Source organism: Ambystoma mexicanum, chromosome 5p, assembly GCF_040938575.1.
Source record: "Ambystoma mexicanum isolate Mex_15411 chromosome 5p, UKY_AmexF1_1, whole genome shotgun sequence".
Taxonomy (NCBI): Eukaryota; Metazoa; Chordata; class Amphibia; order Caudata; family Ambystomatidae; genus Ambystoma; species Ambystoma mexicanum.
The window spans coordinates 338,897,046-338,921,709 of NC_090930.1; positions in this window are offsets into that span (position 1 = coordinate 338,897,046).

Below are 24,664 nucleotides of genomic sequence, written 5' to 3' on the forward strand. Positions count from 1 at the left end.
ATGAGCCAGAATATTTTATACTGAATCTGGGACTTGAGTTGAAGGCTTTATAGTTCAAAGCACTATGATTCCACAATGCCGCTTAAACCACCTCATTAAGTATTGTTTAAATATTCAGAAGACTACTGTGAATCCTAGGGTTTTACGTTTGGTAAGTTTAAAACAACAAATTATCGAAATTAGGGATGCAATCCCCTTGTCAGTACTAAAAAGCCCTTGTGTGCAATAGATGCAAGATTGTAAGGCAGCACATTCCTGCACAACAGGTGCAGAGTAGCATGCTTTATCAGAGCAGTGGGAGGGGAACTGGCAAATTCTATTAGAGCAGCAAGGTTAGAGTCAGTGGGCCTCATTCCGAGTTCGGAGGTAACCACGCCGCTCTTTGCAGCATGGCTGCCTCCGAACTCGTCCAAACTCCGGCCTGGTGAATGGACTAATTACCGGTCCATTCCGAGGTCGGAGGGACCGGTAATTCCCCATTCACCAGGGCCATTCCCCATTCCCATTTGAGCCCCAATAGGCTCAATGCGAAGGCGGCATAACGGTACCATAAATTACAGTACCGTTATTGACCCCGGAGTCCCTTCGCGGGTCCCGTCCTTAACGCCTGCTAAAAGCAGGCGTTAAGGAAGGACCCGCAAAGGGAACTCGTAGTATGGCGGTAAGGGTTTAACGACACCGGTCTCCTTACCGGTTACCGTTAACCCTTACCGCCCTACTCGGAATGCGGCCCAGTGTATCCAGGCTCCATTTGAACAGGGGTTATTACTGCACCATCTGCAGTCTGAAACGGTATGGTTCTGTGCATGCTTCAGTAGGTGACTCCTAGAAAGCCTGAGCACGGACGGCAGGAAATAGCTAATTTGCATAAGACACACCGCTATGCAAATGAGGAAAGACTGTTTTTAATGTGTGTACACTAAGCAAGAGGGCATGCATTGTGTATCACAAAAGGGAATCGAGGCCCCTTCTTTAATACCAATTGCATCTTTTTACGGCAAGTGGAATTTAGTAATGAGAGCCAGGCTTTGAATTATGGATTTTATGGTAAATACTTAACTATTTTTTCTCACCCTCTCACCCCACGTCCACTTTCCCCACATACCACTGAACAGGACTCATTAGATAAAGTGTATATCTTGATGAAGCCACTATCACAGTACGCAAGAGAACCGCTGCCATTTGCACTTAGCAGTTGAACGAGCTTAGAAGAAGAACCCTTTCTATGGAAAGAGATAGTAAACCTGTGGTAAAAGTGAAATCAGTCGTCATGTTATGGGTGATTGTATTGCTAACTCAAATCAAAGGCGAATTAATACATTGGAATGCAATTAATTTGTCTTTGATTTGAGAAAGACGATAATGCAGTATTTATGATTACATCAGAGCTCTTAATCAGTTGTGAAATGTATGGCTAAAGCGGACATGTCAGGATGGTATTGGCATTTGACACCCCTGTTAATTTGGCATTCACCAATTCCATGGACACTATTGCCGTTTGATAATCTGTGTTAGATTTGTGATGTGACCATCCATCCTTTTTAACCCTGCATGGCCTGCTAGATGTCTGTTTATGATGTGTTTTCAATCTGCCATTCTCTGTTGGTGTTTCTGGTGAATCGCGAGTCCGCATTGCACACTGAAGCATCTGCACATGTGGTTTCATTGATGAGTCGTGACCTTACGTGACCTTACATTGGCATTTTCATGCGGTTGCTATATTGATGACAGTTTGCTGCCTTCACTATTTGATCAGTTGAAAAGCATGCACACCTCTATCTGACATGGCTTGCCGCAATTTCAGTGTAGGGGCGTGATATGTAGATGTGGGGCAGTTATCCAATTAATGTCACTTACCCGGAAATCTAAAGTCCTCTGAAGTCGCAGCCTCCGGGATACATTGCTTTAATTCGGTTCAGATTGTAAAATCGAATGCGCTGACGGTTAGGGCCTCGTTACCACAAAGGTACACACACACAATTTAAGTTCAGTAAAATAAGTCGCATTATACTATTATATGTTACTTGAATTTATTACAGATGTTACACCACCTACTTGTGAACTTTCCTTCTGAGTTCAAAGTTTATGGAGTAGCAAATAATGTACGCTGCATTTTTCATTCGATATGAAAGAGGCGCTGAAGGAGCCTCGAAGATTCTCGGAAAATATTCGCTGTGAGTCTGTCTATCCCCTGGGAACACATAGCCTGGAATATTTATACACGATTCATTGTCCATTCATTATTCATCATTAGACTTCAGCAAGGAGCCTTTCAAAATGGCGTATTTTATTCTCCTGCTTCACCGGGAGTATTCGCAGCATTGAATGCTTCCCAACGCACATTTAAACCAATAATGACAGGTGCACACTAATGATTGGTCATTCGTACTCTCGTGCAGCTTGCTATTGATTCACTAGTATGCAAAGTTTGATCACAAGTCTGCATGTGGTGAAACGCATCCACAAATGGCAGAGAGAGAGATTACATGTAAATTAGGTGGGTGCTTCCTCATTATCGGTTTCCATCTCAGCTTGAGGCTAACACGAAATGAAAGGCTAATGAAATAATTACAAATCTATCCTTTCCAGCAGCTGCCGGTTGATTGGCATCTGTCCTTGAACTTTTTCAATATGATGCAATGTACCACTTTCTATATATAGAAAACCTAAACTCATTTTGTTGTAGAATAGTTGCAATCGTTTTTAAATAACTTACCTTGCATTGTGTCGGATTTGGTTAGTAAAAGGAGTATTCTCTCGCTTAGCACATTATTGAACAGATTAACTAGTTTGCAAAAATGCCCAGCGTTATTCCCAGTTGTTTTTTCGCTTATAATTTGTTTTTTCATGTTGCCTTCTCATGGGGCAAACTATTACCCAGCTTGGATATATTGTCCGAAGGATTGCTTGCATTTGTTCTGTGAACTTTGTGTAACATGTTCTAATGCATAGTAGAAATGTTTAAAACAAAAGACGAATATGGCGTATAGACCTGCACCCTGGTCCATCCCGGCCGTTTTGGTACTGGAAGACCTAGTTGAAGGACTGCATTCAGCAAGGGATTTGTATGAGGTTTACTGTATCATTACTGCCGGAAAGGAACACTGCAGCTCTATACAATCCTAAATACCCCAATCGGTTTTATTAATAGAATTAGAAAAGGGTCATGTGAATAAAAAAGGAGCATAGCAGGTTTGTATTTGTAAATATGTGGGACAGTAGTAGTGTTCGTAGAGGTACCATCTATTGTAAGTGAAATTGGATGTTCCTATGGACATTTAGGGTGCTGTTAATAATTTGGCCTTTTGGAAAAACAGTCTGATCCGTTAGTTTTCCAGCATTGGGCAAACGTGTGCACCATTCACATTTTTCAGAGCATTCAGCCCCATTGTCTATTGAGGGGAGATTCATTTCTGTGGACCTATATTAGTCCAGATTCTAGTTCCACCTTTCACAAAATCTGCAAAGTGATTGTTGTAGAGATTCATAAACTTGACTTTTTTGGCTCATGGCTTGCGACAATTCGACAATATTATTTTTCTTAGGATGCCTTTTGAACCAGAAAGGTTCTTGGTTGGCTCATAATAATGTCGTGTTACAAAACAAAACAATCGGCACAATTGGTGGGAGTTCATTGAGGTACTGTAAAAGAGAATAAACGTGCCCGAGTCCATGTCCTGGGCCATGCCATGCATCCCAGTTTTTCTCAGTGATGGATTGGAGGTTCTTGGGTGCCTCATTGAAAGCTAACGTGACATATCTGTACACATTGAGCAAGTATTACCAGGTAGAGAGCACTGCCCCTCCCTTGTCCATCTTGAAAAGATGGGCACAATAACATGCTTTTAACGTCAGGTTGATTTGATGTTCTTATTGTAACCTACTTGTTTTGGGTATGCTTAGATCATAGCAAATAATGTGGGATTTCACTTCTGTTTGATCTGTGCCCTAACGTCTTCCCTTTGTTGTGATAGTGATGAACATATCCGTGTGCATTAGATTCAAATTACATGAACAGGGAGGAATGGTGACATGCTATTGAGACCGCTGCTTGGTTTTCTTCATTAGATACAATACAATTACTTCACCCATTTTTAGTGCCTTCCATGCCTGTGAATTGATGCCGGTAACAGCAGTAAACACACAGCTTTTTATTTAATTTATTTATTTATGTGTTTGTGTGTTTGTGTTAAACACCCAAATACTTGTGTACTGGCGTATTATAAATGTGATGTAATATCATATTAAAACCAAGGGCATCCTGGCGTTAGTTACATTATATTATCAGATACAGGTACAGTCATATGAACAGAATCAGGTAGCATTTATTATATTTGTCAAAAAGCCAGGTATTGTTCTTTTTTTTTAAAAGCGGGGTAAGATTGTTCATTTCTTATAGAGGAGGGTAAAGTGTTCCAGGGAGTGGGGGCTGCAACTGAGAAGTTGGTGCCTCCAGCCCTTTTGCTTTTATATAGTGGTATGTCCAGCAAAATGGTGCTACTAGATCAAAGAGAACATTGTGATGATTCTGGAGTGACACAGTCATTGAGATATGTGGGTGTGTCATTGTAAATGCACTTGTGGGTCAGCATGAGCGTCTCCAAGAGAATCCTTGCTTTAATTGGCAGCCAATGTACTTGCGTCTAGTGGCAGAGATGTGATCACAATGTTTCAATCCTAGGGCGGCTCGTAGGGCTTTGTTCAGCAAAAGTTGTAGTTTTGATAGGTTTGCAGCTGAGGTACCCAGCAGGAGCAGATTGCAATAGTTCCATTTGGATAGAATCAGAGCTTGCGCCAGGGTCAAGCAGTTAGGAGGTGACAGGAATTGTCTGCTTAGTGAGATCAATTTATAGGTATATGCCGTGGAAAAGGATAAGAGGCTGATGTACCTGGACATTGAGACATCAGCATCTAGGTATACTCCCAGTGTTTTTACTTGTTTTGAAACAAGGATGGATGTGCCATCAATGGGTATGGAGGAGTAGTTGTTATAAAGAAATTTCAGCCGAGCAGAGGAGCCCACGACGAGGAGCTCAGTTTTGTTGCTGTTGAGGCACAGGCTATTCGTAGCCGTCAAATTTTGGATGTTGATGTATACTTTGTTGATTTTGGCAGTTTCCTGTATGTAGTCACCGGAGATGGGGATGAGCACGTGGGTGTCATCGGCAAATACCTAGCGAGTCTATGGCAGTAACAGGGGTTTTCTATAAGTGTTGTATAGTGTCAGGGAGAGGCAGAAACGTTGACGAACCCGAGAGGTGTGGCTATGGGATCTGCAGCCTGTTTGCCAATGAACACTCTGGTAGTACTTTCAGATAAAAATGATTTAACCCAGAGTGTGGCTTCAGGGAAGAAGTGAAAGTTTTCACTAAGGAAATGGCAGAGTTTTTCATGGTCAACCAAGTCAAAAGCGACCAAGAGGTATAGGAGGAGAAGGATGCTTATGTTACCACTGTCACAGATCTTATCTATCTGCATTTTGAGGTCCAGTAAGGCAGTTTCCATGCTGTGCTTCAGGCAAAAGCCTGATTATCTGGCTCCAAGAAGGTGCTCTCTAGGATGTCTAGGCTACCCGATGTATTATTTTCAATAGAAAGGGAACAGCAGTGGTGGGCCAGTAATTAGTGGGAACGGTAGGGTCAACTTGTTGGGAAGCATTTCACTTCTCTGCCTGCAGGATGTTGGATGTTCATTCTGCATTGTACGAGTGCACACAAGTGCTGCACATCCATGTTAAGACCATGTTAATCCCACATAAAGCCCATTCCAATAATGGGAACACACACCAAAAATACCCTGCTGGTAAAACATACACAAATAAACCTCATCCCCAAGAAGAAGCCTTAAACTGAGCATCTGTTGAAAAAAGGTGTTTCACATTGTGAATAATACCAAAATATGTGAATGTGTTAAACAGTGTGTTATGTGGAGGGATGCAGTTCCGGGGAAAGGGATGAGAGTGGGAGCGGGGCAGGAAGTGACAGAGAAAGGAGGGACAGAGTTATGGTTGTACAGAGTTGAATAAAGATGTGTCTTCATTTGCTCCATCTCTGCGTGTTATTTGCACCTGGCACAATTGGTGAGAAGGATCGGCAGCCCTTTGAAGTAGCGGGACAACACTGACGACGAAGGTGAGAAACACCCAGAGGAACAGCTGGTGAGCCAACGTGGAGTGCACATGTGAGGTGGCGACTAGCCCCAATGATTCGTTGGTGAGCAGGGAGGGCCTGGGAAGCAGGATGCGGTGGGGGACAACCAGTGGCTGCGGCGGTTAGCAGGGAGATTTAAGGAGTGCCAAGACAAGGGCCATACATGGTGGAGCTTGTGCCTGTAAGGCGGCCGCTACCCCCAGCCTCCACCACACAATTGAGGAGGTGCTCGTGCCTCTCCAGGAGACCGGATAGCTCCATAGGGGGGACATGCCGCAACCTGCACCACAGTGCAGAGGTGGTTAATCAGGGAGGAAGGCCCCATGAAGGGAGTCCTGGCTCTGTGAGCAGAACACAGAGTGAGAGTGAAGACCGTAGTGAGAGTGAAGAACGTAAGGGTGGAAAACCTGTGTGCAACAAACATGTCAGCGGAAGACATTCTGGCCACATTTCCAGTGAAGCCCAGACACAAGGCACACATCGAATTCCAGACTCTCCGGCCGTTCAGTTACCCGGATCATTTGATGTATCAGACACTAGCAATATGGGACCACAATGGGTGCGATGGATAAGGGATTTTGACCTTTACATGGGTGCCACAGGGCCCGTAGAGGATGCAAAACAGCAATGCCTGTTAAAACTAGTGGTGTGATCCGCTACAAGGGATTTTGTATACAAACTGCCTATAGACACCTTTATACCATACAAGGACAGAAGGAGGCGCTAGCCGTATATTTTATGCCACACACCAATGTAGATAATGCAAGATATTTGTTTCATAGCATGAAACAGGCTAAAGATGAAACCATGGATGCGTTCATTATGATATTACGCATCAAAATGAAACACTGCGACTTTGGAAATTATTCAAATACAGAGGCGCTAAGATCTCAGATGATAGAGGGGTGTGAGCCTCAATTGCTACAGAAATCCAGGACACTAAACAAATTATTGATGCTGGCTAGAGCTGAGTTGGCAGTAGACACACAAGTGGAGAGCTTCAATACCCAAAAGGGGTCGGCAACACACCCACAGACGATTCACAGGTTATATAATGAGTACAGGGTTCCAGGGGAACCATTCTGTTACAAATGCAGTTATCAATATCCTCATGATGGGACATGCCCTTTAATTGGTCAACGGTGCTCCGCATGTGGAGAGGAAGGACACTTTAAATCAGCATGTTGGATAAACCGGGAAGGGGGACGAGATGGAAAAAGAGGGACAGCAAGCAGGCACAAAACGAGAGGCCACAGCAACTCAAGTTTGCCAAGCGAAGGCTCAACTACATGGTAAACTGAAGGAAGGAGAGATACAGACGGAGGTACCACATGGTACATGCAAGACCAGAATGACGCTCAAGAAGACACATCCAGTACCTGTTAGAACAATGTTAGTCAGAGACCAAGCAGAACTCGTCTGAAGGAGAACAAAGGAAAAAGGGATATCTGTACGCACTAGGAAACACAATGGCAACCAAACACAGCCCCACCCTAATGTTGACACCAGCGCCACAGTAAAGTTAACAGATTTACAAGGAACTGCTGCTGATGCCCAAACTCAGACCGACCGGCATAGACATATACCCATATGGAGCCAAGACACCTTTAAAGTGACTATGACAATTGGAAGCCAAGTGCAGGTACAGAAAGCAGGAAAAGAAAATTCCTATTCATGTAATCTCCACTAACATCCAGAGTGGGTGTATCCTGAGTTTCAGAACAGCAATAGACAGGGGCTCATTGACGTGTTGTACAAACTGATGGTCCACAAGAATGATAACCCTGTGGAAATGATAAAGGAACTACATCCCACGCTGCTCAAGGGAATTGCAAAGATCTGCAACCAGCAAATCAAATTGCGCATTGATGAGGAGATCCCACCAGTGGTGCAACATTGCAGAGGAATCCCCATCAACATACATTCGAAAGTGGTAGAAGTACTATACAAATTGCTCGAACAGGATATCATAGAGACGGCGACCGGGTCCACAACATGGGTATCTCCCATTGTTCCGGTCCCCAAGAAAGAGTCACACCCCATTCACCTGAGTGTCAACATGAGGAGGCCTAATTCAGGCCATTACAATGGTGAACCACATGGCTCCATGTATCACAGACATGATACACCTCCTTATCGGGGCCAAGGCATTGTCGAAATTAGATTTACAAAAGGTGTATCATCAATTGGTGCTGAGCCCAGAGAGCAGGAACATCACACACAACATTCTTGTCACATTTGGGCTTGTACCGATACAAGAGGTTAAACTTTGATATGTCATCCGTGGCTGCAATATTTCAGGTGGAGATACACAACATTATCAGACATATCCCAAACTGTATAAATTAAAGCAATGGCATTCTAATATTTGGCACAGATGTGGAAAAGCACTTTGACAATCTATCGAGCGTATGCATGGCTTTTGAAACAGCCAGCCTCACCCTAAAGAAGGACAAAAGCAAATTCTGTAAAAGAACACTTAGGTTCTTTGGACACATTTTTTCAGAGAACGCCATGACACCTAACCTGGAGAAGGTTATGGTGCTCATTGAGACACCACCAGCAAGTGCCTCGGAGCTCTGATCTTTCCTAGGGCTCGCAAGTTATTGCACCAGGTACATAAAAGGCTTTGCCATCATTAACGAGCTGCTACAAGCTCTGACTAAATGCATGCAACATCCCAGTGGTCTTAGGAATGCCAACAAGCCTTCACAGTGATACGCAGTTGCGTTGCGCAGGCAGAGAACATGGCTTCTTTGAAACAGAGCGTGAGTGAGAATTGACAGTGGACGGAAGTCCAGTGAGGTTGGGAGCGATTTCAGCCCAAAAGGACATGGGCAACTCATACCAAATATAGTGGCATATGCAAGCAGGAGCCTATCAAAAATGGAGCAAGCCTACTTGCAAGCAGAAAAGGAGAGCTTGGTGGTCGTATGTGCTTGCTAACATTTCCACCTGTTCTTATATGTTAAACTTTTCAAAATAATCACTGATCACCAAGCCCTACTATTCCTATATGGCAACCCCCAGGCCAAGATGCCACCCTGTATCACCAGGTGGAGACTCAGATTCAGGACTATGCGTTCAACATTATTCATAGGCCAAGAAAAGAGGAAGACCCGACCGACTTTCTGTCCTGACACCCAAAGTAGGGAACTCGCCGGAGCCATCGGTTGCAGACTTCTACATTAGATATCTAGTACAACAGGCCATTATACAAGGAATAGATACAACCAGATTAACACAGGAGGTTGAGAATGACACTGCCTTCCAAATCATCAGTGAAGGACTAGATCAGGACAGTGGTGGAGAGCGAAGGAAAGGAGCAGTCTAGAGAATAATGATGTAAGAAAAGAGGAAAGACTACTAGCAGTGAAATAAGAGCTGGCACACTCAGAGGAGAAACTACTACTCAAGGGGCACAAGATCGTGATTCTGACCACTGAAAAGAACAGTCGTGGAGGTATGAGGTTCACAGGGGCATTGTCTCCACTATGCAGACGCTGAGGCAAAATATCTGGTTCCCGAAGTTGGTTTGCTAGTGGAAGAGATGTTACGGTAATGCGACACATGTTGTGTCATTGCACCCAATAGACATCCTGAACCGCTGAACATGTCAGAACTGCCAGGAGGGGTCTGGGAAGTAGTGGCGGCTGATTTCTTTGGGCCTATTGAAAGTGGGGAAAAAGTGTTTGCAATTATGGGTGAATACTCACGCTTCCCTCAATCCCAACTAGTGTCCTCCGTGGCACCTCACCACTTCATTCTGGTACTGGACCGCATATTCACAGTGCTTACAAATAACAAGGCAAGTGAAGACAGATAATGGACTGGCCTTTACAGGTTACTACTTTAAGATGTTCCGTGAATATATGGGCATCGAAAGATAACTCCTCACTGGCAACAGGCCAATGGGATGATTGAACGCTTCATGGCCAACCTGAAATGAGCACTCCAACTAACACATCCCACCGGACAACCTTACGAATAGGTGCTTTATCAGCTGCTGCATTACTACAGGAGCACCCTGCATAGCTCTACAGGGAAATGCCCCTTGGAAGTAATGTTTGGGAGGAGTGTTTGCACAAGGTTGCCACAATATGAGCCTGCAACCCAGGGTTATCTGGTGGATGAGGAGAATACAGTGAATGACCTGCACACAAAACAGAAGATGAAGGGCTACACAGGCAGGAGAAGAAGAGCCAAGGGCTCGTCACTAGTGGTAGGAGAAGTGGTGGTGGTCGAGCAACCCCAGACCAGCGAATACCTAGCCATGTTCCATGAATATCCACTTGTCATAAGAGCCCAAAATGGCTCAATGATTTCTGAAGAAGGGGACCATTGAGAAATAACCGGAAAAGGGAGGGACATAGTTATGGTTGTACGGAGTTGAATAAAGACATGTCTGCAGTTGCTGTGTCTGCTCATGTTATTTGCACCTGGCACGATTGGTGAGAAGGACCAGCAGCCCTTTGAAGTAGCAGGCTGACTGACATGGTGAGTTCAAGTGCATGACTATTGAACAGACTGTTCTGGGCTCCTGGGTTCTGTGTGAGTATCAAATAAGTACTGCCATATAAGGGATAATTTGCAGAGCTTTCAAGTTGTGCCATGTTAGGTGATAAGTAAAACACCAGTTGTAACACATCATTTTGCATTCTCCTACATATAGGCCTGATTTTAATATATGTACAGGAATACAAAATGAAACATGATACAAATGCCAGGATGAATGCAACATTATTTGAGAGCTCTGTCGAGGTATATTCTTAAGAAACAGTTCTATGCGTGAGTAGTGATTTTCCGTGAGAAAATTGGATGTTGCGTTTTCTACATTACTAAGATGTTCATGCACAGCAGCTCATTTGCAAATAATGTTACTTTTGTGCTCCAGAGCCAGATCTTCTAATAAAATTACGATGATGATAAAAATAAAAAAATAATTAAGTCTGACAACATGATATTCACTGTGAGGCAATGAATTTCATGTATTTGCTTGTGTCACAATGTTCTAACAATTATGAATATTTGAATTATTCACACTGTGATTGTGAACTAGTCTCAAACCTGCTACACATCATGGTTAGACATGTCATGTTCCAAGACAACACACTGAATCATCAAGTAAATCCCATTAATGAATATATATACCTGTATAATGCCCACTAGTCAGACACAAATAAACGGACTTCATACAAATGTGTGGTGCATTAGCACCAGACAGGGTGAGTAGGATGTCTTTCCGTCAATCAGGAAGCTCAGAAGGTCAGATAAACACAATGGTATTGACCTCAATCTGAGCCTGCTCAACAGCGAGAGGCTGCCATCTTCCCAGCTGGGTAGGAAAGCTCTCATGCCAACGTGTCACTTTGCCCCATCTCCTCACCATTTCCACCATGGCGACCCACTCAACTCCCCACCCCAACCCTGGTCCCACTTACCTGCGTCAGCCTTGTACCTCGGCAGTCATGGAACACTCACTGTTCTGGGCCACCCCTTCTGCAGTAATGGCCACAATGAAATTGAGAAAGACTACCTGTAGTTTGCATCTCCCTACGTCCATGGTGGCCATTTTGTTTTGTATTTTTAAGTGGAAAATGGCAACCAAGATTTGGAGGAAATCGGGATTGCTGATACAATTAGATTTATCAGCAGCCTTCGACCTCGTGGACCACAAACAAATTGCTCAATAGGCATGCAGACCATGGAGGTTGCTCCAGTAGAGCGATAGATTGGATTAGCTAATTTCTTCATGACAAGAAATCATGAATAATCTGGGGGTAATGCATGCTCTAAGCCCAAACTGATTAATTGTGGTGTTCTGCAAGGAGCATGCCTCTGCCCAGTAATATTTAATATCTTATGTCACACCCTATGTGATCTTTTGGATTCTCTGGGTGTGCAATTCTCAAATTATGTTGATGATACTCAGCTCATCGTAAAGCTGAGTGGGGAGTATGAGAAAGACCTGGAGAGAACAAATGTATAAGGCTATCCAAATGTGAATGACAATAAATGGACTTTGGGTGTTATTCCGAGTTTGGAGGCAGGTTTAACACCATGGCTGCCTCCAAACTCATGTCCGGGTCTCTGGTGCCGGAATGGGGACTTACTGGGACATTCTGACCTATGCGGACCCGGTAAGTCCCCATTTCGAAAACCATTCCCCATTCCCATTTGAGCCCCCATATGGCTCAATGGGAATGGGGAAGGAGCTAATAATGGCCCGGCAAATTGCGGGCCCATTATTAGCTCCATGGTCCCTTAACGGGTCCCGCTAAGGCCGGCTGGTAAAACCAGCCAGCCCTTGTGGGACCCACTAAGTGACCTCGTAATAGGGCGGTAGGGGGTTAACGGCACCGGTATCCTAACCAGTGCGGTTAACCCCCTACCTCCAGGGTCGGAATATATATTAAAATATATTATATTTGGTTCCATGCAGTCACATGCTAAATTAGCAATACAGTATGAAGGCTTTACCATAGTCGGGCACAATATCAAAACAGCGTTGAAGGTGAAAACCTTTACAGGTGTTCCTTAAACCATCCCTTGGGGCAGAAGCCCATGTAAGCAGCGTAGTGAATAAATCTCAATATCATCTAAGACTGCTTAGATTGGTGAAGCCATATGTTTCTTTGGCCAATTGCACAACACTAGTTTGCGCTGTAATAATGCCTAGGCTCGACTACTGTAGTGCAGTTTTGGCCGGAGCGAGTAAGGGCTACATCGAACAGCTTCAGACACTTCAAAATGATGCAGTCCGGATCATCAAAGGTATAGCAAGAAGGAACCCGGTATCTGCACATAGGAGGGAGCTGCACTGGCTGCCTGTAGAGGCCTGAATATTTTTAAGATGAGTACCATCGTGCATAGATGCCTATATGGACAAGCATCAGAATACCAGAAAGAATGGCTGATACTGGCAAGACATGTAGAGTTACTCGGTCTCAGACTCGATGCGTCTGACTCAGCCTAAATGTAAACGAGTTAGAGGCAATGGACGCTCTTTCATGGTATAGGCATGGTTGGATTGGGATAAGATTCCTGTTGAGATGCATATGGAAGAAAACAGTACCATCTTCAGAAAATTTCTTAAGTCCTATTCATTTAACTTGTAAACTGTATGCTTTGTCTGTTATATGTGTTGCTCCCTGATGCCTGCGGGCTCCGGCGCATTATAAACAAATAAAGATAAACCTATTAGCACCCCAGAAAGCAGGCATGTGTGCTAATAGCAATATAATAGCCAATAATGCTGAAACACATGTCTGGGGTTGCTGTTGGTACTCTTGTTCAGAAGGGAATCGCTATAGCATTTTTGGGTGGTACAAAGACTGATATGCAAATGAATATTTCTTATCTGTGAAAGGTACAATGAGCTAAAGTGAGGCTGCAGACTCTCGAGTGGGTACCTTTCCAAAGAACAGGTCAATGGGTCGTGTCCGTTCTCGCAGAATGGCTCCCATGACTACATTTTTATTATTTTAAGGGCCTTAGGTCTAGTCACACTATGTTGCCCAGGGTCATCCAGACGTGGATCATTTGCTCACTATGCTCAGAGAGGCACAACACCACCTCAGTGATGAGGCCCAACAAGGCTAAAACACGTGTGTGAGGTTGCTGTTTGTACTCTTGTTCAGAAGAGAGTTGCCATAGCATTTCGGTGCCAGACTGCCATGTGGCCGGGGCAAAGACTGATATGCAAATGGATATTTCCTATCTGTGAAAGATACAGTGAGCTAAAGTGAGGCTGCAGAATCTCGAGTGGGTACATTCCCAAAGAACAGGTCAATGGCCTGTGTTTGTTCTCGCAAAGGAGCGTCCGTGACTACATTTTGATTATTTCAAGGGCCTTAGGTTTAGTCACCTTAAGTTGCCCAGGGTCATCCAGACGTGGACTCCTTGCTCACTGAGCTTAGAGAGGCACAGCTCCACCTCACTGATGAGGCCCAACAAGGCTGAAACACGTGTCTGGGGTTGCTGTTAGTGCTCTTGTTCAGAAGGGAATTGCCATAGCATTTCGGTGCTGGACTGCCCATGTGTGGGGGGGGGGGGCAAAGACCGATATTCAAATGGATATTTCCCATCTATGAAAGGTACAGTGAGCTAAAGTGTGGCTGCGGACTCTCGAGTGGGTACCTTCCCAAAGAACAGGTCAATGGGCCATGTTCATTCTCGCAGAAGCGCACCCATGACTACATTTTGATAATAGCAATATACCCCTCAGTGGGAGGGCATTACTGATCTCGATCCCTGTGCAAATACCTGACTGGTAATGGACGCCCTCAGAGGTATTTATTGCTTAATTAAAGATGATTTTGCAGCATGTAACTCTGCAAGAATGCTCAAACCTTCAAACTCCAGATTTTCTGTGCCTATACTTCCTAACAGTACAGGATAGTATAGTCAGTGAGTGGTCAATAATTGCAGCTGTAGGTCGAAAACAAATGCATGGTGAAAGTTAGGCCTCTCATGAACTAGGCTATGTTACACAAAATATACTTATTGTGAGAAACAGTGTTTCCCGATGTTCTATACTAAATATAACAATTTCATAATACATATTTATATGCAATAGCTATGGCATGGAACACACAAGTAGAGAATGACTCACATGTATAATCAGCCAGCATAATTACATATTAAGGCCTACCAGAACACTGAGTAAGTTTAAGCTAACAGTTAAGATCTAAATGTACTTTAAATGCTAGACATGTCTGAGTTTTATTATTATTATTATTATTATTATGTTATTATTATTATTCTTTTTTTTTGTCCAGACCTAGATTTGGAAAACAGGGATATAAAAACAGGGGAGGGAGGGACATTGTCAGCAATGGATGTACATGTAACTAAGGTAATAAACAGTGGGGATCATGTCCTACAGTCTCATGTAAGGTAGGGAGTGGATAGTGTATGAACCTAACTGTTAGAGAGGAGTTATTCCTTGAAATGTAGGGTCTTGAGCGCTTTCCTGAACTGTAGAAGCAAGGGGCAAGTCAGATGTTTATTTGGAGATGGTTCCAGAGTCTAGGGTCATTAATAGAGATGGTCTGTCTTCTTGTTTCTTCCTTCCTGCACACGTGAAGTTCAAGTCTGCACATATCCTTACCTCTGATCTATTGTAGGTCTCTAGAGATGCTGTGGTTCTCAGTGGGGTAGCTTGGGGTCTTCATGGGGACAGCCTTGTAGATTATTCAGCAGGAGTTAAGGATGATACAGGTGTGAAGCAGAAGCCAGTGAAGTTTGATGAGGGATGGGTGATGTGGTTGAATTTGCAGAGTCCTTTGATGAGTCATGCTGTGGCATGCAGGATACATCTCAGGGGAGCAAGGGTAGTCACCATAAGGCCTTCCAAAAGGGCGTTTCCACCATCCAAGTTGTTAATGTGATGAAGGGCTTGATTTTCTACAGAAGAGAAAGTTGGTACCAAGCTGTTTGTGCCTTCCTTCCTATGTGCTGAAAGAAGGAGAGGTGTAATTCGATGTTGAATCAAAGGGACTTGGTGCAGGCGGTCAGCTGGGGTGTGAAGCCCTCGAGGTGATAGAGAAGAGAGTCAGGTCTAGATGTTGAGGTGTTTGTTGTTCTTGATCAGCAGTAGAAATTCAGTCTTGGAGGAGTTGAACTTCAAGTAAGCACTGCACATCCATGACTGGAAATAAGAGGCAGGCCTTGAGCCTGTGCATGGCTTTGGTGTAGAATATCTTAAGGTACAGCTGTGTGTTGTCTGTGTATTGGTGGATGTGCAGTGAGGAGGGTTCAAAGCAGTTTCATGCAAATATTGTCAGGGGGAAACGATGGCTCCATGTGGGACTCTAGAGGAGATGGGTAGATTTGGTGATCTGCAGGAATCCATTTGTACACAAATTGGTAGTGATTAGCAAGGCACAATTTGAACCAGCAAAGGGCAAGCTTGCTGATCGCCATGCGATGATGTAGATTGTTGGTGAGTGTTTGGTGATCTAATTTGGGAAATGTTGCAGAGAGCTCAAGAAGAACCAGAAATCAAGGATGGCCAATATCAAGTATTTCAAGGGCATCATCGGTCACCTTTATGGTAACCATTTCTGTGCTGCATCTGGGTCTGAAACCAGATTGGTAGGACTTAAGAAGGTTGTTGGATTCAATGTTTTGGATGGCTTGTGTGGCTACTGCTTTCTACTTTCTACTTTTTACTAGGACAAGAATATGGGTGATGGAATGGTCAGTGCTGAGGTCATAAGGGTTCAGTGTTGGTTTCTTGTGAAGCAGGAAGATTTGTCCAGTCTTGGGGATCGAGGGGAAAGCTCCTTGAATTATGGAGCTGTCCATGACTTTAAAGTAAGGGGGGAGTGCTTCAGTCAGAATTGTTTTAAGTATGAATGTGGGGACAATGTCACCTATATTCGAAGAGGCCTGGAGGGATGCTACAATGGAATTGCAGTCTTCTATAGTGAGTTTATTGAAAGTTATCCAGGTAGCTGTGGTTTTGCAAGATGGGATGTGTAGTGTGCAGTCTGTTGTACCATTGGTGTCTATGTGTTGGTGGACCATGCTGATCTAATTGATGGGAACAACGTCAATTACAAACCACATTCATCATGTTAGAATTTGAACAGCATATGATTTGTTGTCACAAAATAACGTAACTTCCATTATTTAACACTAGAATGAGCCCGAAACATGGCCGACGAAATAAAGAATGTAGTAGGACTACAGAGCAGTACTCCCGTTGCTAGGATACGCGAACAACAAACATAAGGGAGTCTCACCAAGACCTGCAGTGCATGAGGACAGTTTTGCACGGAAGCAAGGAACAGAGGTAAGCGCGATTAGCGAGCCCCCGAGGATACACTCGTGGTGCTTGGCCCGTACTTAACTTTCACAGACAAATGCCGGATCAATAGCCTTTAGGAACAAAACCATTGGTTCAAAATAGAGTTTTTCCACTGAACTCGTGTGCGTATTTTAACTTTAGAGAAAGTATGAGCCTGACAACAGAGGGGCCATTTAATCCTGCATGCCCATGAGGCAAATTAGAAGCTTGTATTAGACATGAACTAGACAATGGGCAACATTATGACCTCGGCGGTAGCCATGCCGCTATTGGCGGCATGGCTGCCACCGAAATCGTGTCCGGGTCCTCACAATGAGCTATTACCGGGCCATTCCGAGTTCGGAAGGCCCGGTAATTCCTCCCTCCAAGGACCCGGACCGGTCCTTCCCCATTCCCATTTCAGCCCCTATAGGGCTGAATGGGAATGGGAGAGGCAGCAAATAATGGGCCATTACGAGTTGGCCCGTTGTTTGCTCGCTCTTCCCCTCGCGGGACCCGGTAAGCACGCCTGGTTTGACCAGGCGTTGCTTCCTGGGTCCCGCGAGGGGACCTCGTAATGAGGAGGTACGGGGTAAACGGCGCCGGCACCTTTTACCTCACCGTTTACCCATACCGCCAGGGTCTTAATGAGGCCCAATGTGTCATTTAACAGTATGGCAACCCGCAAGGCTAAAAGGCAAATTATGTATCTTCACACATTTGACATTTTCAAATACTGTCACAAACAGGAATTATGGATTAGGAGTATAGCAATATCCCTATGGAGGTTGCATTACACATTCGCATAATGCATATAAATTGATTGTTTTTATCAATTCCAAACACAAATACTGTGTTTTCCTTCTAATTAGGCTGGGATTTAACCCGAGACTTGACAACAAAGACTATAGAACATATATGCAAACAACCACCATTTCGGTAAGCAGAATCAACATATGTCAGAATACCATGCATACCACACTTTGCAAGAACCAGATTTTGAATCTAAAGAAACATATTCATGTAATGTGTTTTTCTGTTTTTTCTTTATTTTCTTTCACAATTTATTTGTGATGTCTTTTCACTATCCTTAAACACTCCTACACTTTAACCCTCAATCAACGGCCAATTCCTTTACATCATGCTTTGCCGGAACTCAATGGGGTTCTTGTAATGATTGACACAATTATGAAACGTTTTGAATATGGCTGTTTTCCAAAATTGTTATTTAATTAACTTTTCACTTCTTATGTAATTGAAATGTTACCATATCACAAAAACGGTTTTTATTGTGCAAAAAATGGGTAATATCATGTTTAACACAAGAAGTCCTGATTTGAAAAAGACGGGAGTCCGTCGAAACAAGTGTAATCACAGAGGGCACTGACAACACATATTAAAAAAAACGTATTGAAACACTGAGAAAGAGGTTACATGTCTTCTTTTTTTGGCAAAACGTGGGTGCATGGGTAATCTGTCAGTGTAACTGCATCTCCTGATTTAATTGATGAAGAAGGAGTTGGTGATGGTGGACTTGATGATGGAGTGCAGTATGGGTGGGTCAGGCAGAGGATTGATGCAGTGCTTGATGGCTTTGGAGGGGACGCTGCTGGCATTGTTGGTCTTGGCTATGGTGTGTTGGTAGTAGTTGGCCAGTGTGGATCACTCGTCTCCGTGTAGCACAGATATGCTGAGCAGGTTGAGGAAAGACACGCTGCAGGATGTTTGCCAAGTTTTCTCTTGTTTTCTGATGGTTCATTTGTTAAAGTTGAGTTCTTGAGTGTACGAGGGTGAGGATGATGTAGGCTTGACGGTGCGTTGTTACAGTGGGGCATGGCGGTTGATGTTAGTTGTGAGGGGGGAGTTGCAGTCCTGGTTCTGTAGAATTGTGACCTCCAAGGCTTCTTTATATGTTACTATATCTTTATTGACATATTCCTAGTTACAGTTACATAGGTATATAGGAGATAGAATCACTGGCACCCATCACCGAGGGAGGGGTACTCTAACTGCATGAGTGTGGAACCTTCAACTCAAAACATTCTGCCATTCATAAGACAAAATTCCACGTGACATTTTATGCTCCCAACATACACAGCCAAACACTATACAACACATCTCCTTCCCTTACAAATAGACTACATACAGACGGGCACATCACAAAGCACATCACAACACATCTCCCATCCTACACACATAAGGTCACACTGGAAACATGAGTGGACATTAAAAAGGTATATAAACTATCTTTAGCATACTCAATGCCAACACTGGAGGCACTACCTCCCAGACCTCATGGCTCATTCAGCCACCCTCACAACTCTAGCATACTCAATGCTAACACTGGAGACGCTACCATCCAGAAATCCTTGTGGTACACTCAACCACACTCACACCGTACACTGACACTGGAGGCGCTACCTCCCAGACCTTGTGGCGCACTCAACCACACTCGCAACTCTAGCATACTCAATGCTAACACTGGAGGCACCACCATCCAGAAATCCTTGTGGTAACTCAACCACACTCACACTGTACACTAACACTGGAGATACTACCTCCCAGACCTTGTGGCACACTCAACCACACTCACAACTCTAGCATACTCAATGCTAACACTGGAGGCGCTACTATCCTGACAACTTTCTGGCTCACTCAACCACACTCACAACTCTAGCATACTAAGGGCCTCATCACGAGTCGGCCGCTAACCCCAGCAGTATTATCACCGGGGCTATTAGCACTACCGCCAAACCCCCCAGCGCTATTAGCACCAGATCACAGGTTTGGCGGAACAGTAAGTCCCCATTCCCCATTGGGCCCAATGGGAAAATGTTTGGCGCTATTATCGCTGGGGATAATAGCTCCAACACTTGGCAAAATCGCAGCAGATTTGCCCCCAGCTCAGAGCTGGGGGTAAATCCACCAAGCCCCTGATTTGTCAGACCCTTAAATGTAGCAGTATTAGCCTTACCGCTGCATTTAAGGGTTACCGCCAAACTTGTGATGATGTCCTAAATGCTTACACTGGGGCTCTACCACCAAGAACCCTTGTGGCTCACTCAAACACACTCACCCAGAACAATAACACTGGAGGCACTACTCCCAGAAACTGTGGCAACACACACCTGCCCACACTCCTACTCTGACTTACACAGGAGGCGCTACCATGGCAACACACGCACATAGCCACAAAAACACTGAATACCAACACTGGAGGTGCTACCTCAATAACATGGAACTCATACCGACCATACTTCTGTACATTCCACCTTTTGCAGACAAATATCACAGTATGAAAAAACCTAAAAATTATTTTGCAGAATTATTTTAAACTAACCTAAATCTAAATGTCACACTTAAGCTATCCATAGTTGTCTTGTCAGTCTAGAAAAATGGATACCTCTCATATGTGACGGCAAACGTATTTTGATGGCCGTGGGCCAACCGTCTCATGCACGATATGACAGACATATAGGTTTCCGAGTTTGCCAATCAACGGCCATTTTGATGTAACAAGGATCGCCATTTTGTTTTCTAACCATTGCTCATTGCTTTCTGTTCTTATTGGTTTGCAGTACATTTTCTGCTTACACTGCTTGACTGTAAAAAATTGTTGTCTGCACGTGAAAGGACAAGGCCGCAGGGCCGCGAGGATAACAAGAGTCCATTGAAACACAACATAGGCAGTGCCAGGACAGAATGCCCGGCTCCCTCCCAAATGTAGCCTTGAAGCAGAGCTGCAGGGCATTTAATCATTTCACAGCTGCCAGCCAGTCTCGTTATATGGTAGAATATGTTTAGAATAAAGCAGCTAAAGGGTTGAATTATGCTCTTCTTACGGCCCCCCTTTACTGAGCCCTGTAGAGCGTGTCGACTCACAGGACACGAATATCACCTCATAGATAGCAAGGTCTGGAATGCGACTCTTCCCCCGGATGTAGCTCGCTTCCAAGAACAGAAGCACTGTGTTCTGTTCAACAACTGAAAGGTGCCTCCGCACTTACAAATTGCATATTGTTACTAGAATAGATATTTGAAGGTGTCATAATTGTCGAAAGTGTCCATCATCAGACCGAGTTCAAAGAAACCCAATAAAGGGGGGTGTTAAACATGTCATAGCTGATTGTATGATATGCATTTTGTATATATGCAACTGATGTACGTAATTCACTCTCTTGCATCCCTCGAGGTCTAGAGATACACGTTGCGGGGCGTGAGACCGAGTTGGCCAACTGAGACTATTTGCTTTGCAATAAACCCTAGCTTTGGGAATACAACCTCATGTCTGGTGTATCTATCGTGTGTGGTGACTTGCCTTCTTTCCATATACGTAAGGGACCCCTAGGGGCCCCTTTCAGTCTCTAACACTGACCATTCATATCTCTGTGTAGTTTATAACTATTCTCCCTAAAGGTCCATGGGACTATCTAAGCCTAAAGGTGCATGTTGCATACTGCAATATAACCCTGGAACTCCTTAAATTGGTTAACTCTAGTACATTCACTAAGGCTCTCCCTTCTTGTCACTACAGGTACACATAATAGCCTTCACCTATTAATATAGACACAATGACTGTAATCCTTAAAAGTCCATAGTAGTCCATAGATACATGCAAATCCTAAAAAAGAATGTTACATCTGTAGAACATTCATATACTCTTTGTAACATCACTTGGTATACTCTTGCAGATATCTTTCATGCTATGCTGATCCACAGCTCAACGTATGTGCACTATCCCCACGTTTTAATAACAAACATTGTCTTGTTCACTAATGCCCCTTTTTCTTTTAAAAGGACATGTGGCATATTTTAGCCATTTCCGTAATGTTCCAAAACTTTCGGCAAGACTAGCCAACCAGGAGCTGTCCCAGGCCAGCTTATCGAACTGTCACAATAACACATAACTTAATCCTTTATGCGTCACTGTCCCACGCCGGCTGATTAATCTTAAATTCTCCTTGTGCTTTACTCAGACATTGCATGCTTCCTTTCTACGAGTCGCACTATCCTCATCATCAAATCATCAATTCACATCATGCCACTTCCCTGGCAATACATCATCAGACGTCTGATCCTCTTTATCTCCAACCCTTTGCTGATTTGTAATCTCCTACGGCGGATCATTCATAGGAACATGCAACACTCCTCAAACAACGGTAACTCATAAATAGTTTGGGTTTCCGTACAAAGTTCTTGACAATATTACGTCATTCCACGTTAAGAGGTGCCTTACTCTAGCACTTCCTCATTTCATCAGCAATGGCTTCTTGAGAATTCTCCATCCCTACGCTGCCTCTTTGGACCTTTACATCGGGCGAAATTCCACTTGTTCGGCAGATCCTCTAGCACACTTATGACATCATCAGTTACAGAACTGCAGTAGAGCATTGCAGAGCTCCTGCTGTCCAACGGTCCACTTATGGCTCAGACAAGAATGAGGTACTGCGACATATTTCCTTTATTTTGATATTTTGTTGTACTTTACTTTCAAAGACAACAGGTTTTAGTTACTTTAAAACCACAACTCCCTCAAAGGCAGGTCAACACTTTTACTGTGTTGCTGATTTTTCATTTGCTTTAAAACCAGCACCTTGCTCAAAGGCAGGACATCAACTGTTCAGAGCCATGCTTCACCCTCCCATGCATGGCTTCTCCCTCCATTTTATGGGCGTAGCATCCCTCTCCAACTTATGGGCACAGCTTCCTCTTTCAGTTTATGGGCATAGCTACTCTCTCCCTCTTGTGGGCAGCTTCTCCCTCCTCTTATAGTTACAGCTTCCCTCTCCAGTTTATGAGTACAGCTTCCCTCTCCTGCTTATGGGCCCAGCTTCCCTTTCCAAGTTACGGGCTCAGCTTCAGTCCTCACCCTTGATACCCTGGGTGATGGGTATTACTTGTTTGGGGGAAGTGTTGTCCTTCTTCTTCCTGCACCTCCCACAGCAGGCTTCCTCAGCTTTCCTTGCATGCAGGTTCCTCCTGTTGCCAGTGTAGAAAAGTGACCTCCAAGGCTTCTTTATAGGTTACTATATCTTTATTGACATCTTCTTAGTTACAGTTACATAGGTATATAGGACATAGAAAGACTGGAACCCATCACCCATGCAGGGGAGCCCTAACTGCCTGAGTGTGGAACCTTCAACCCAAACATTCTGCCATTCACAAGACAACATTCCACGTGACATCAAATGCTCCCAACATACACAGACACGCACTATACAACAGGTTCATCAGAGGTAAATCTGCCCATGTGAAGAAGAGAGTATGCGTAAAGTATTAGTACATACAAATTTGAAGCGCCATCTGTTGTTGGGATGAAACAAATGTAAAGACTAGAACATGAAACTGGCCTTTAATAATACGTAAACGGTGTACAAGTGGTATGACATGTATGTTTGTGTTTAAGGGTGTGTATATTCTGCTTATAGGGTCAGTGTATGTGTATTATGGATATAGGTCCAATCCTAATGTTGAACTACATCTATTCCCTAAGATTACAAGTTGCATATACATACATTTCAGTAAATCTTTATGGCATCTTTATGGTATGTTTTCAATCCACTACATACAGGTTAAGGCCTATGCTTACTGTCACTACACAATACAATCTTCATAGGCAAACAGTTGCATCACCATGTCTTTGAACCACAGATCCATCTCTGGACCCACTGTTCCACCAACATGAAGACTTTCTTTTTTTTAACGTGTGTCAAGCATCATCATTGCTCCTACAGTACTGATCTGCAATGACTTGTATTTGTCATATCTGACATTCCTTTCAGGTAAGTATCAGCTAAATCAAGTTTGTGAGAACCACAAACCAATCTTAATCCATGGATTCAATTACTTAAATATGTATGTAACTGTCGTTTGGGGACAAGGTAAGAAAAAATAAACACAAGATAAAACATTGATCTTTGGAGAGGGAAGCTGTGTGGGGATCCGTTCAATGAAAGGAAAAACAAATTAGGCAAAATGATCCCCACACCATGCTATGCTACACGGGGAATCCTTTACTCTAAAAGAAAGAAATATGTTGATCTCAGTGTTAGCATTGCACCAGTAAACTGAAATCTCAATATTTACTGAGGAGCAGGTGACCGGTGCTCCACTTTGCACCCTTTGACTGCTGCTGTCCGAACTTAATGTGAACATTTCCCCTATCAGGCCCACACTGACTGCCTGGGCCAATGCTGGCAGATGTGGCCCAGGTTGAGTGAGGACTTGGGGGCCCCACACTGCATCAATCAATGCCAGCTGCATCTGGCATATGCAGCCCAGCCATAATTATTAAAGGGACTCTCCCCATGCTGCTAATAATTGCTGGGCTTCCCCTGGCTACGCAGCCCAGCCAGAAATGCTACGAGGTTATGTGATGTCATCAGTGATGTCATTGATTATGCCATCTGTGATGTCATCTTTGATGTCCTGGTGTTAATCTTAGCAGTGCATGGCAGTGGCACTAGTTATGGTTGCATGGCGGGTTGCTGCTGGTCTTGCAATATTTACCTGTGCCTGGCTTGCTGGAATCACCCAGGGATTACGACTCCGGCATTCCGGGAAGTCAGGCGCTGGTAGTTGTTAATCCCCATTCCCATTGAGTCCCATAGAACGCAATGGGAATGGGGACCAAGTAGGCACTGGCACCGGTAGTAACGGTGCCGGTGCTTCCGTTAAACTCTGCGGGCGGGTGCCGTTCGATCCGCCGGGTCTGACCCTG